Source organism: Strigops habroptila, chromosome 1 (assembly GCF_004027225.2).
Source record: "Strigops habroptila isolate Jane chromosome 1, bStrHab1.2.pri, whole genome shotgun sequence".
Taxonomy (NCBI): domain Eukaryota; kingdom Metazoa; phylum Chordata; class Aves; order Psittaciformes; family Psittacidae; genus Strigops; species Strigops habroptila.
Window position 1 is genome coordinate 26,080,662 of NC_044277.2, and position 12,290 is coordinate 26,092,951.

Sequence of the window (12,290 nt, forward strand, 5' to 3'; positions counted from 1 at the left end):
CAAAGCCATTTGTGGCAATACTAGCTTGCAGCTGATGTGGGTATATAGAGATGCTGCCACCTGTCTGCGGTTCTAATGTAGGCTCCTGGCAATGCCATGGCTGGAGAAATGGAGGTGGAAGAGAATAGCTGTGAAAATTATCAATCCCTCCTAGCTCCCTAATAATTATAGGTCTATCAAGTAACCTGGGGAAAAGTTGGAAGGAAACTTACATATTGTCAGGAATGAAGGACTTGAAGGAGTATCAGAGGGCAGTTTCTAACACAGATTCCTTGTTAGGTACCACTGCAACAGCTTTGTAAATTGTCTGTTAACAAAAGATTGTTTTAATTAGAGTTGTCTCCTCTGAAACAACCAACATCCTGTTTCTCTTACAGTTGCAACAACTTGAAAAAAGGTCTAAGTGGAAAATGGGAAACCCTTTACAGGTTAATTCACGAGTGAAATGCAAAATCTGACCTGTGCTCTTCCCTGAAAGTAATTGGAATCCCACACAGTTTTGTCTGAAGTTTTGCCTGAAGTTTTTTCTGAAGTTGGTTTGTCCAAAGCATTCTGTTCATTGAACCACATCTTTTCAGTGGCCAAGTTACCACAGGCAGGTGTGTGTAAAGCATGACTATATTGTCAGGCAGACCTCCAAAGTCTTTGTTTTTGGTGGCTGGACTTGTAATCTGCCTATAATAAAATGAATGGCATTTTTGCAATTTACTGTCTGAGGCAGTTTGGTCAGGGTACAGATTCCAGTTTTCCAGCAGACCTTTGTTATTCTGAGCAAAACTGTATGCCAAGAGGTCTGACGATATCTTGACCAGATTTTCTCCAGTACCTTCACTGTGGGCAGTGAATTTTCTCTCCATAGATGTGAAACAATTTCTTAGAGTCCCGTGTGTATTTTGAAAAATATTACAAGAATAAGATGTGTGTACGGGGACAGAAAGAAGTATTCTACTTGTGTAGATTCCAATTACATTACCAGAGGTCATTCAAGTTTCCTAGCATTTCTGTTAAAATCAGATAGTGTTGAATTAGATGAAATATGTTTAGCAACAAATTCATATCAAGATTTTATTTTTATTTTCACACAGTCTGAAGAAACCTTTCCCACATTATAGTTTTTAAGAAGCAAATCTGCTGAAATCATATGCAGGTGAGTCCTGCATATGATGACAGGATTTACTTTCTGCTCTGACACTATGTGAAGGGGATTAGGGTGCTATTGCTGCTACAGCTAGGATTTTAAAAACGTCATTTCATCATAAAAGAAACTGCTTTCAATGCACTGCAACACTTCCAGCACAGACAAGTCCTCTCTCCTATCCTGGTTTCCAATTTTATGGAAGGAGAATACCACTCTCTGCCAGTGGCACAAGTTCCTGGTTTCAATGTCTTCCTGTACTAATAGTCCAAATTTAGGAACGAAACTGACAGTTCAACTGGTAATTTTAGTGTTTTTTTGATTTGGCAATTAGTCCTTGTCTTCTGAGATGTGGATCTCACCTGTGTAATTTTCTAGCACTGTCACTCCTAAACTAAACAAATTTCCTTCATATATACATTGGTAGAAATCTAATGTGAAACATGATTACTTGCAGAGGCATCTTATGTTATATTTATCCATGTTATCGTTCAGGAGAATTATATCACTCCTGAGCTGTGCTCAGAGAGTCAAAATTCAATTGCAGAGATCAGATTAACAGACTTCTCTGATTCCACCTGTCCTGAAAATTTATGAATCTATGACTGGATGGTCACAGACTGATTAGACACCTTCTTAAAACTCACACCACCATATTAGGAATTACAGAAACCAAATCTCTGTTAAACCTGGTTGTATCTGGTTTCATAACCATATTCTAAACCCTTTGCAGCTTTTGTGTTAATGGGGAAAAAATTATTTAGAAGTGTCAGCAATAAACTTTTTCTGCATCTTTCTTTTATGGCATTGGGCATGTGATGTTTAGAAGCATGCAATGCCTTTTCGTCAAGCATTAAAATATAGTAACATAAAATGTGTTTATGCTACTGTGAACACATGTTCCTCACTAACATCATCTCCAATGCTGGATGGCAATAGCTAGGGGAGAAAAATGCCCTTTGTCCCAGAAATAGCACTGGTTTCAAGCTAATGTAAACATTTGAAATGGTAAGTTAGAGTTACAGAACTTGCATAAAAGGACTGTATAATCATTGAGACTCGGGAAAATATGCATTTCCATCAGGGATTTGACGCTGTGGGTCAGATCTACTCCTCTGCCAGGTGATAAACGCAGCGAGAAGTAAAACTGAATTGTCTAAAACTTTTGAGTTATATTCTTGAACATACAATTTTTTACTACAGTTTTCCTTGGTAAATACTTCACATGGGGGAGTAGCACAGATTTTTTAGACTATGTCCTGAGACTTCCATGTACTTTCAGTAACACTTTAATATCCAATTAGACCCATAATTTTATTTAGCCAAAATATTACATATTTAAGCCATATAGAAAATTATTAACATAGTTAAGTTATAGAAATCATGGAATCATGGAAAAGTCTAGGTTGGAAGGGACACCTGGAGATCACCTGGTTGAAACTTCTGTTGAAGGCCTGGCCTCAAACGAATTTACCCAGGGCTCTGCCAAATGGAGTCTTAAAAATATCCAGTGGGGGAGATTTTATCACTTCTTTGGGAAATGTTTACTTGTTCTCATGGTGAAGAGGTTTTTTTTTAAATATCAAGACAGAATTTCCTCTGAAACAGTTTGTACCCATGCCTATCGTTTTGCAATGTGTGTCTTTGTGAAGAGAGTACATCAATCTTCTCTATAACTAACTATAAAGTGTTGAAAGACTGTAATTAGATTGCCCTTGAGACATCTCTTCTCAATGCTGGACAAACCAATTTTCTTCCACCTTTCTTCATATGTCAGGTCCTTCAACTCTCTTATCATGGTGGTGACCCTCTGCTGGACCCTGTCCAACATTTCAGTTTCTCTCTCCAACTGCGTCATCTAAACTGGACACAAAATTCCAGCTGTAGCCTAACAATTGTTAATTAAATTGAAATAATCACATCCTTTAATCTGCAGTTTAGTCACTCTTCCTGGTGGAACCCTGAGCATGGTTTCTCTTCCCTGTGCAAGTTCCCTTATGTCCTCATAAAGCTTTGATTAAATGACACGTGTGGAGCCCAGGATGGATCTTTGGTCATGCTATATTGTGGAATTACATAGGACATGTGATTTGTGTGAATTTGGAGTCAGGAAATTAAGGAGAGTCTCTGTGTAAAGCCAATACATCTTACATCTTTCTGACTAACTTGCAGCACTGTTTCCTTATCTCCTCCCTTGGTGACAAAAAGTGTTAGCTCTTCCAACAGCATCTGAAAAACATTAGCTTAACCCATCATCTAGAAAGAGGGAATTAAGAACCTACAAATGTCTGCGTACATATGTGTCTGAATGGCGTTTGTGAATAACAAAAACCACCTGATAGTTGCAATTTGACTTATTTAGCTTGTGCGTTTGTAGGAGAATTTTGTGTTCCACCACAGAGAAAAACCAGAATGGAAAACAATTCACCGAATCCATTCAAATGATGAATACTTTCAAGAATACTGACCTGCTTAGAGCTGTCTTGAGAACAGAAATAATGATTAAATATATTGAGTAAATTATTCACTTAAAACTAGTCAGCTCTAAAAGCCTAATTTTCAAATGCCGTAAGGGGCCTGAAAAACATAGATCTATTCTCTTTCTGTTAGAAAGCTCCCTGAGTACGTCCTCAGCACAATATGATTTGCAGTCCTACATAGGAAAAGTGACTGAAAAAAGCTGAACTATAAATTTACATTGAATGACCTATTCTGTCCTATATTCCCATGCAGGTGTTCTTGGCAAGAGCAAGGTGGTTTACTCCATTCCAGAGCTTATGCTGGTGTTTCTAGAGTGAATCTCACTAATTCTCCAGTTGTAGGTACCTGCCTACAGACAGGTAGTTTGTTGCAGATAATGTACTGTCTCATTCACAGCCATCTTGTGATACAGACAACTCCTGTATGAGCATTTCATCTTCTCAGGAGGAACCTTGACTTTATGGGTTGTTGTCCTATATGTATTGCTTTGATTCTTCTTTGACCCGGAGAGTGTCCGAGAACTTTCTGTCCTTTGTTTTAACTGTGGCACCTACTCGTCAGGCCTTCATTATTTTAAAGAGCGACATTTCACCATGCTGCCTGGGGTATGCTTCCCTTAAGCTCTTAATGAATTGGAAAACCTCCGGTTGGTAACCATTTATAGAGGATTCATCTACGACTGAGAAGTAATAATCCTTACCATCTCAAAGCTTCCAAAAATTCACTAGCAGGCAGGCATAGTCACTCTTTCCCTAATGCACAGTGGCTCAGCACACCTGTGACAATATGGATGACTTTCCAGGGAAATGTCAGGGAATAAGTATTCAAAATCTACCCACTCCTCCGAAAGTAAGAAGCAGGATATAAAAATGTTAAGTCTTACGAGGAAATGCCAAAGTCATGATGTTCAAGAAAATGTTAATCACAATGCATTCCTGCCATCTGTGTGGTAAAAAACTTTGTGTATTAATGTAAACAAACATTTTTGCACAACATCTGTACTACGACCTCTATAGTATTTTCAAGGAAAAAAAACCCCAAAATTTTTTTTCTCCTTGACATTTTGTAGCAACACATTTTTTGCATATTGAAAATACCTCCAGTGTGTGAGGAGATGAGTTGTTTTTTGTTAGTAAAGGACCCTCAGAGAAGAAATCAGTACACCAACCTCATAATCTAAAGTGTTAATGATATTTAAAACACTAAATAGTAACAGATCCACCTTAAAGAACTAATCGCTCACATAATCGCTCATATTAAGTTTGCTGTTTATATTTGCCAAATAAAGAGCTGGTTAGAAGTGAAGGCAAGTAAAATAAAGAAGATGATAAAGCTGAGCCAATGAAGAAGGATCCTACATGGCTCCAGAACTCCTGAAACCCTAATCTTTTTTCCCCTGCCCAGCAGATGCATTTTTTCCTTAATCTCCAGCTCCTTGTTCAGTCAAATCTGGGACATTTTTCCAATTTCTTATCTAATAGATCTTTTTCCTTTATCTCTGGCCTGTCATTTGCCGTTTGTATTCTTGGAACTGGAGCTTCTCCACCCAAATCTGTGTTGTCTGTCCAGTTTCAATATACACCACGGCTTCTTCAGTGAGTCTCAGTTACCTTTTCAAAGCCTCCAAGAAAGACTTTCTTCAGCCTCCAAGAGTGCCTGCTTATTTTCCATTAGGTTTCTTCCTCTGCAGTACCCATGAGTCTCACTCTCATTTCCACTGTGCAGGAGCTGGGAACCGAGAGAACCTGGGTGCAAGGTCCCAGGGCAAGGAAGGGAAGATGTATCAGTATTGTTCATCTGGTGGGGAGCTAAGGAAGCCTTTGTCATTCTCTGTGCATTTTTACTAGCAGCAGATTTGGCTCAGTATTAGGCTAACTTGCATAGTAACTATTTCACCAGGAAAAACTCAACATCTGAAGGATTAATTGTATTAATTCATCTTTGACATAATTTATCCCTGTAAGTGTAATTTGTGAAAACCATAAATGTGCAGTGTTTCTCTTATGTACTCCAGGAACTCGGATATTTTGGAGAATGTTGTTCTGAAAACACCCATAGGGACCATGAATACTCTGTGCCCTTTCAGAGCAAGTTGCTGTGTCTGCATGAGCTTGAGGAAATGCCAACATTAACATCTCTATACATCAGAGTTTGTCCATTTGGAAGATCAACATAATAAAAAATGCATCCCAGGTGGAGGGTGAGACTGAGTTCATACTTGTAAAATGAATTATGTTAAAAATTAATAAAAATAACTGCAAAAGCAAACCAACCTCTACATAATGAATTTCCTCTATGACTCCTCTGCATTTTAGAAATAAATTACCATTATTATATTTATTTTTGTTACAGAAAAACTGAGACACCATGAAGCTATCTGACATTTCATAAGCTTAGTAGTACAATCAAGAATTGAGCTCTGAGAACAAAGTCCAACCCTCAAACCAGTCAAAATGTTATTCTTATATGACTTTGTTTTACTGTTTTTATACCAGCACCCTTCAATCATACAGCAGAATTGTGGCCAAAGCAATAGCTGCTGAGATCCTGCTGTCTCTAGTAGTGTGGTGGTAGGACTGAGGAGGTAAATATGTTAATTATATCAAAAGCTAACACTTGTTCCATTTTAAATTGTTGGTGCAGTCATACTCCTATGAATTTAAAAGTGGAATCTAATCTGACATTATAAAAAAGAGTGGCAAACTGTCTAAAGACCTTAAGGAGAACGGTCAACTTATTCTTGGTAGATTTTTTTTACAAATGGTTAAAGGGAAAGATCAACATTTTCTTATTTTATTTGTGAAAGAAAGTTTTAAAATCACTATTGTGGAGCATTTCCACATAAACATGTGAATTCTGTTGTCTCGCTATATTTTCATGGTGACGCTATTCTTCCAAATTGCTGTTAGTGCTTCTAAGGTAGATTCACCCGTATTACAGGTACCATCATGCAAGTAATTATCATGACTCAAAATTGAACGTAATTATTTGCTTTTCCTTCTATGCATATATATAAAATGTAGCCATTTCAGCATAAACCAGATGATGTTTCCATGAGATAATCCTGCATACTTTTACCTATTCAAATGATAATATGCTCAACTTCCTTTCCATTGTAATAAAATGTTGGTGAATGTTAAGGACATTCAGAATAGTAAAAGAACTTTTGTACCACAGAAAGTAGGAACCACAAATTAGAGGACTACAGTATGTTAAAAGTTTCCTTGTAGTAACCCGAGAATTCATATAGCACTAATGTGAAGAAAAGAGAAGAATTTTAAATTCTCATCATGTCGTAATTGTATTTCAGTGCCCTGCTGGGTGAAATTTTAAAGAACTATACAAAAGTAAACTGAACAATAAATTTGGAGGATGAGATTCAGAAATATGAAAATGCTTTCTCTGATTCAGGATTGGTAACACTTGATATAGTGTGGTGTAATTCCCTTTCATAATTAGCAGCAACAGTCAATGATGTAATGAGGAACAGTTCCTTCTTCGTGATTTCTTTCTCCTACTTGTCAAAGAAAGATTTTTCCTTCAAGCACTTACTGTTCTTTAGCTCATTTAATCAATTTAAAAACATTTTAGGACATTTTATTATTCTTGGATATAAACCATTACCCTTGCATGTCAGATTTCTGCTAGTTTTAAACAACTTCACCATGAGTTAAATGATCTGCAAACTGCAAAACAATAAAGAACTTGATATGCTATTTTAGTGGCAAATTTATGAGAAGCACAGTGGCAGTTAGTGACAGAAATGTCAAATATAGTATTTTTCATCTTAACACTAATGAGAGCCACATCTCCTAACTATTCTCTTTACTCATCACTGTAAAACATTATCTTCCAGCTCTCTCTCTGAATAGAGCAGAAAGGAGATTAAGCCCTTCTGAGCGATTGTGGGGTGTTTGCTGTTTAGTGGGCATGAACATATCCCAGAATGCTTGCAATAAGACTGAGATTGCTTCTGTCTGTATTACATATAAGGTGATGCAAATCAATATGCCTATCGAAACATAAGAGCTTGTCGCAATTTTAATGTCAGTGTGATAATCACAAAAATAAAGCCCGTTACTAAAAACTTTACAAGGATCCATTGTTCCTGAAATGTGTTTATTTTGCAGATCAAACATTGCAGGGAAATAGAATTGTGAAATCACAGGACAATTCAGTTTAAAGGGAGCTCTGGAGGTCATTTAGTCTAACCTTACTCTCAAAGCAAGGATAGCTTTTGTTAGATCTGGCTGTTCAAGGTCATATTCAGATGACTTCTGGAAACCTCAAGAGATGGAGACTCCAAAGCCTTCTTGGGAAACTGTTCCTGTATTTGATCACCTTCATGTCAAGAGCTGTTTCCTTATATACAACTTGAATTTTCTATTGCAATTCTTGTCTGTTGCCTTTTGCTTATTGCTGTGTACATCAGACAAGTGTCTGGTCCCTTTGTCCACAAACCCTATCTAAGTAAAGGAAGGCTAACTAGGTTTCTCCTTAGTTTTCTTTTCTGCAGGCTAAATAAACCCCTTTCCCTTGGTCTCACCAAGGTTACAGCTCTCTGCTGGTCATAATAGGCCTCCACTGAATTCTCTCCTGTTTACTGGTACAGCTTTTGCACTAGAGGACAAAGTTGGATGCTTTCTTCCAGATGTGGCCCCCCCAAGGGCTGAGCTAAGAGCTAGAATCACTTTTATTGACCTGATGGCTGTGATATTGGTAGTGTAGGCCAGTATATAGTTAGCATAATCAGTACAAACATGCATTTCTGACTCATGCTCAGTAGCAAACTGAGGCCAGGTCCACCAAGACCATCAGCTCCTTTTCTGTTGAGCTGTTTTCCAGCCATTGAGTTTTGCATGATGCTAAAGTCACTCTCATCTCAGTGTCTCATGCTATACTTCCCAGTACGTCTAGATCTAGATAGCCAACTTACAAACTGGTTCATTTCTACCCCTCAAAGAACTCACATAAAATATCATTACCTCTTTATTCCATTTGTGTTTGGAAGATGCATTTCTGAAAAACAGGAAGAAAATAGAGAAGTGAAATATATGGAACATATAAAACGAATATCACAAGTCATTACTACTCTGTGAAGAATGCTGTTATGTGCTTTGGAAGGACATTGCCAAGTAATTTCCCCAAATATACTTCATGTTTTATTGTTATTTTACACAACATAAAAAATTAACATACAGCCACACAAAAGCTCTTAGATTCTAAATTGCAAGCATTACATTGCGAATGATAAATGAAAGAAGTTTCCTTTCATTTCCTTTAAATTGTCTGTAATACTCTCTTAAACCCTGAACTTCACCGTCAGCTCAAGACTCTCTCTGTGCCTAGTGAGCCTCATCTGTAAGTTTGTTTGTTTTTTTTTCACATGGTTACATTTTTGTTATCTAATTTTTAATAAATCTTCTTTTATGGCACTCACTATCCAGTACCAGCAACTTTTACAGCCTTTTATTTTAACACCCAGTTGTTTTACAGTTCACTGTCCAATTGACCTCTAAGGGGTTCACAATATCCTGTTTCATGCACTGCTACTTAGATCAGTTTTTAACAACTGTAAAATCAATATATGGGTACGGTACTCAATTTTCTGAAGAATGTGCACACAGTGGTGTTGCCCACCCTCATCAAACATGTTGTTAATTAAGGCAACTGTGGTAGAGATCTCACTCTCTCTTTTTTTTTTCCCCTTATCAGAGAATACCTAAAACACAACTATAAATGAGTGCACTGCTACGGTAGATTTGTTTAAGATTTCCCAACTTGCTATTCAGTGCGTTGATATTGACATACTTTTATTCCAGAAGATTGATGTTAGCTTCTTAAACTGTTTTTCAAGATGAAGAGACCTTGAGAGGGGTACTATCATATGCATTTATTGACCCATGATATTGACATTTTTTCAGTCTTCTAAACTCACTTCAAATGGTCACTTCTGTGATGAACTGACTCTCTTTATTAGCATGGCTTTAACCTTAAAGGATTAAAAAAGTGTAAACAAGCATATCTGAGCATTGAAACCTTCATGTCCCACATTTTTTAGCATGCTTGTTGAATGTATTTTGGACCACTCTCACTAGCTCTTTCTATACCAGACGATTGATTACTGAAACGCAGCATGTGGATGAAACTGCACCAAGCCTTGGTCTCCTCACTGCACACAGTCCTCCAGCACAATCTCAGCAAGGTTTATACCTTCATGCACCTTGACAGACCTTCAAGCCATACCCTAGGGTATGCGTTGTGTGCTGTCAGTTTCGTATTATCAGACCAAAACTCTGGTGGGTTGCAACACAGCTGTCAGGTGTTTTGAACTAAAAATCCCTTGAAATAATAATTATGACTTAGGGTCACAGGGTTGTCCCTGTAGAGGACACGCAGAGCCAAATGCTTTGGGAGCAATACAGTGGGCATGACTAGTAAGTTATAGTGGAGGTTAGCCCCTGGCAGCATGGACATGAGACTGTCTGTGCCATATGAATTGTGGTCAAATTATCTTCCTTTTATCTCATGGTCTAGACGTAGAACTAAAGTACAAGCTCAGACTTCATAACTGACTTTCAGGTTATCGCAGTCTTACATACAGCTAAATCACTAGTAAAAGGCAATAATCCAATTTCAGCAATGCGGTTTATTACATCTATGATAACTGCCTATAGGAAAGAATTCTTTGCAAGCCAGAGTTTATGGTGAATCACCTACTGAAGCCACATTTTGCTTCAGTTGTGGACATAAATTTATTGTACATAGCCTGAATTAACAATATATTTTAGCACGTCTTTTCGTTGCAAACTTTAGCAAATTACTGTATTATGCAGTTGTATGCTTATTCCCAGATCTTAGCTTCCAATTTATTTTCTCTTTGTTGTTTTTTTTCTTCAGTAAGACAAGTAGCATATAGTATTAAAGTATTATATAGTACTAGGTATTCTTCTTCATGAGATGGAGCTACATACACCCTTCAAATTTCAGCAGTTTTGCAGAGACAATTTTCAGTGGCCTTATCTGTGAATTTGGGGGCATAATGCAGCACCTTAACAGAACATAACTAGCAAACATTGTGAAGTTTTATTTGTTTGTTTTGTTTGTTGGGTTTTTTTAAGTTTAGAATTAGATATCGCAAGATTTCATTTCTCTGGCATAATACACACTCACTGAACAGAGTTGGAAGTTACCCTCTTTTTTACATTTTCCTGAAGTGTTCTAAAACCTCTTTTCCCTATAGAGTCAATCATGCTAATATTCAATTTTCTGTTTGTGTTAAGTTACCATGCTTTTCTAATATAAAACCATTCATGTCCAACATAATCTGTTCTTTTTCTTTGAAGACTCAATAGATCTTCTCATCCTCTTGAACTCTAGGTCAGTTACAAAGTTTGTCATTGACTATCATCTTTTAACCGCACACTGCTTTTTACTTTCTTTTTTGCCTTCTTGTCTTACTTGTAACTTATACTCTTATAGTGGTCTGTCTAGCATTATTTCACATATTATTTCATAACTAATCTGAGCTGAAAGCTTCAAATGAGAAGACTGTTGCCAGTTTCAATGATCATCTAGCCGAGCACTCCTAGTTTCTTCTAGGATGCAATGTATATCTTTCAGGACAAATGATTCAAAAAAATCTAATTCTTTTTTATTGGATACCTCCATACATTACATATCCAGTGCTACATATTCGGAAGCTGTGAACTGCTTCCTGCTTGAGGATTTTTTCATAAACACCTCTATATTTTTATTATTAACATTTTCAAGATTGTTAATTAACAAATCTAAATCCTTATTAGGTTTTAGATTCAGTTTTCACTCTGGCTACATGGAAATAAGAAAAAAGATCAAGACAACCAGGGGTACATTGTAAACGTAATATCAACAAACAGATTTGCATGCACTGAATGTATTGTAGACTACCTAACCAAATTACTATGATTTACAAATGCTCATAAAAACTATTAATTTAAAAGTTAAAAAAATATTTAGAAAGAGGAGAAATTATTTTTTCCAGTCATTGCTTAGGCACACATAGATGTACTATATTTAATTATGTTTGTTGAAGAAATAATTACTATATAGTTTCACAGAGACATAGTGCTGTTGAAGATTAATGGTTTTGGTATTAGTGTGAGGTAAGATTAATGTACAGACTGTGATAAAAATCTGAGACATAAACACTAGCAGTGAAAATATTATTATGATTTTAAATTATCTGTACGTAGAAAAAGTAATTGCTGTTATTACTTTACAGGTATAAATCATTGAATCATATAACTGAAGTTGGAAAGGGTCTCGACAAGTTAGCCCCCTGCTCAAAAAAGGACAAATGAAGTTACGTTAGATTGATCAGAGCTATATTCGGGGTCATACGATCCCGAACTGTTTGTAGAATCTCTGAATTAAATTATAATATGATTACGTCCTTTTTCTGTCCAAGGTCCAGATACTCACCTGTTTTTTATAGAAATTAATACACTTTTAGGTAAGCCTTTTGAAAGTATATTAGCTTTATATTGTAAAAGTTAAAAAAATGTTAAAAGTCCTGGCATAAAACAAAAACATAATGATATAATTTGAGGTTACTTAGCACTAACAGACCAGAAGTAGACTTGGAATTTGGACACTCTATCATTTACCTGTCACCAGTGATAGCTCTTGCGCT